Source organism: Protopterus annectens, chromosome 15.part0, assembly GCF_019279795.1.
Source record: "Protopterus annectens isolate FY-2018-M chromosome 15.part0, PAN1.0, whole genome shotgun sequence".
NCBI classification, from domain to species: domain Eukaryota; kingdom Metazoa; phylum Chordata; order Ceratodontiformes; family Protopteridae; genus Protopterus; species Protopterus annectens.
This window is the reverse complement of record NC_056749.1, coordinates 62,037,620-62,041,581: the sequence shown is the minus strand read 5'-3', so window position 1 is coordinate 62,041,581 and position 3,962 is coordinate 62,037,620.

Sequence of the window (3,962 nt, the reverse complement as noted above, 5' to 3'; positions counted from 1 at the left end):
TCTCCCATGAACCAGGAGACCCATACATCATAGTTGAAATTACTAGGATCACTTACCATCCAGCCCAATACCCCACCATTAATTGGGAGGCATACATGACCCCTAACATGCAGGGCCAAAGATTTCTTGACTTTGTAAATTCAAATGCCCTGGAGCAGCTAGTCTGCACTCTCACTAAGGGAACAAATATCGTAGATCTGGTACTCACAACTATGGGAGAGAGCTGCACCCCTCTCCTCCTCACTAAGGGAACAAATATCGTAGATCTGGTACTCACAACTATGGGAGAGAGCTGCACCCCTCTCCTCCTCACTAAGGGAACAAATATCGTAGATCTGGTACTCACAACTATGGGAGAGCTGCACCCTCTCCTCCTCACTAAGGGAACAAATATCGTAGATCTGGTACTCACAACTATGGGAGAGAGCTGCACCCCTCTCCTCCTCACTAAGGGAACAAATATCGTAGATCTGGTACTCACAACTATGGGAGAGAGCTGCACCTCTCTCCTCCTCACTAAGGGAACAAATATCGTAGATGTGGTACTCACAACTATGGGAGAGAGCTGCACCCCTCTCCTCCTCACTAAGGGAACAAATATCATAGATCTGGTACTCACAACTATGGGAGAGCTGCACCCTCTCCTCCTCACTAAGGGAACAAATATCGTAGATCTGGTACTCACAACTATGGGAGAGAGCTGCACCTCTCTCCTCCTCACTAAGGGAACAAATATCGTAGATGTGGTACTCACAACTATGGGAGTGGGAGAGAGCTGCACCCCTCTCCTCCTCACTAAGGGAACAAATATCATAGATCTGGTACTCACAACTATGGGAGAGAGCTGCACCCCTCTCCTCCTCACTAAGGGAACAAATATCGTAGATCTGGTACTCACAACTATGGGAGAGAGCTGCACCTCTCTCCTCCTCACTAAGGGAACAAATATCGTAGATCTGGTACTCACAACTAGGGAGTGGGAGAGAGCTGCACCCCTCTCCTGCAGTGTGATGTCCTCAGTGATAAGATCAGGTCACAAAGCAGTCCCCTTTGAAATAAAGGTAAAACTAGCCCCCCACCTAACCCCAAACACTTTTAAACATTTCTAAGGAAATGTATGTCCTATTAAGGGATGGCATAGCTAGTTCCAAGCTCCCTCAAATCTAGAAAACACAGAAACTTATGCCGAAGTATACACAAAAGCACTGTATGACCATATAAACAACTGCACTGAAACAACAATAACAGTCTAAAATAAACACAGGTCAAACTGCAAAAACAAGCCACTAGGTTATACAATAAAAGAAAGAAAATCCTGTTCAGAAGTAAGAGGGAATGTGCACAACCAAGCAAGAAGTCCCTCATTAGTCTAAAAAAGTGAATCGGGGAACTAGTCAAAACTTTGAAGCAGACCTTGAAGTAAGAATAGTCTCCAAAGCTAAGGATAACCATAAGGCATTTTGCAGTTATGTCCACAATCTTAAGGGCAATACACAACAATGTGCAGAATTAGTTGTAGATGGCATCACTTATACTCAGCTGGAAGACAGAGCACATTTGCTGACTGACAAATTCGGCTCAAATTTCACCTCCCCATCACCTCCAGTTCTCCCCTGGGAAATACCTTCCACCACTTCCTCACCAATTATCATCAAAGAACACATTTCCACTCCATTCTCTAAAGTTAAAAACACGACTTTAGTGGGGCCTGGTGATATAATTTGCCTCTATATATAGCTTAAATCAGGACTTATCAGGCCCATTAGGATCTCTGTTTAACCACAGTCTCTGGACTGGCTTTGTCCTGATAGATTGGAGGGCAGCAACAGTCATCTATCTGCATAAAGGGGGACCATCTACTGACCCAGGAAATTACAGACCCATTAGTTTGACTAGTCATATATGTAAGGCCATGGAAAGAATAATATAGACCTGATAGATAATGACATAGGAAACCTCCAAACACTAGACCCCCACCCAATTCAGATTTGTTAAGGGCAGGTCATGCCTACGGAATCTGGTAGATTTCTTTGAAAACGTCGCTAAGGCCATGTACATCCAGCCTACCTTGACCTGGCCAAGGTATTTGATACATTTCCCCACTCAGGTATTATAAATAAACTTACAAAACTGGGCATAAATCCCTGTGTCACCAGATGACTATCCAGTTGGCTCATGGACAGGATACATGTGGTTAAAGTGGGTGACTCCAGATACATCAAGAGGCCAGTTACTAGAGGTGTGCCACAGGGCTCAGTGCTGGGACCACTCCTGTTTGGAATATACATCTTTGAAGTCAAGGCTAATGTGGAAGGCCTCTGAATGACAGTTTGCTGATGACTGCAAGCTGGGGAGGAAATCACTGAATCCCCCACTGATGAAGAAAATAAGATATCCTTCAGGAGGGTCTAGATCAGACAAATGATTGTGACAGAAGCATGCCTAAAACAAAATGCGAAAAATGCATCGTTGTACCATTTGAGAAGTCAAATATCCCTGTGAATTATACAGTAGACTCAGAAGTGAGAGATCTTGGTCATGGATAGATAGTAGCCTGAACTTTGACCACCATGTGTCCACAGTGGGGAGGAAGTCCTTCTATGTGGCACAACTTATAAATAAAGGAATGACACCCAGATCCTACAAAATTATAATCCTGCTGTACTCAGTCTTCATTAGACCAATAATCAAATACAATATGCCATTTGGCATGTACTTGACTAGGCACTGACAGCAGCTGGACTGACCTCAGAGGTTCCTCACAAAGTAAATACACGGTGTACACAACACGAATAAAAGCCCTATCCCTTTAGTCTGTCTCCTACTGACTATTAATGGGTGGCCTATGCCTGATCTACAAGGCACTTACAAATCCAGCCCTGATGGAGCAGCTACACATCCACAACTCAAACAATATGATTCTAGGCATCTAAACTTAGTCAGTGACTCAAACAAGACATGCTGGAGAGACAGATATGTGTCTCATATGTTGTCCCCTCTTTGGAACAGGCTTCCTAGTCACATTAAGCAGAGCCCTTCCCTGGACCTCTTCAAATGCAGTTTGGATCAATGAATGGGGAATCACAAATTCACACCTGGGGTAGTGCATATGTCCTTTATGGGCAGGGGCAATCTGTAAGATACTTAAGGCATAGTTACAAATCCATACCATTCACTTGCCCCTTGGGGCCATATATTGGGTACAATTGTGTTATAATTGACTGGGCTTGTAAGGGCCCTTAAACCATTAGCCTAGTAATCTTTGATGACCTTAAGAACTGATAAAAGTTGCAGGTACTCTCTGAATGTATAATTCTAAACCTGTAGGGTATGACAAGGATTAGTGCATGGTGCTCTGCCATTTGGTATTTATTTTGCAGGCATCCACTCCAATAAAGCAAAAAAAAAAATGCATAAAAAATACACACACACACACACACACACACACACACACACACACACACACACACACACACACACACACACACACACACACACACACACACACACACGCACACACACGCACACACTCATATGTGTGTGTGTGTGTGTGTGTGTGTGTGTGTGTGTATATATATATATATATATATATATATATATATATATATATATATATGTTGTCATGTAATTAAATTACATTGCTCTCCAAAGTGACGTACAGTTTTTGCTTGCTTTGCTCATATCCAGTCCAATATGACCAAGTATGTCAATGACTGCAAACTGGGAACTGTTACTTTCTGTACTTAAAATCGTTTTAAATTAAATGCAAAAAAGTGCAGCACAGTAGCATTCTTAAAAAAAGGCTTCCTACCTCATATTTTAGAAATGGTACACAACTTCAGACAGATATGGTCATAAGAGTACTTCAGTGGACAATTGTCTTTATTTTTATTTACTTTACATTTGTTAACCGGGATGGTCCGACTAGACACTGGTCCATTTTCAGTGGAGGCCTGGGAAGA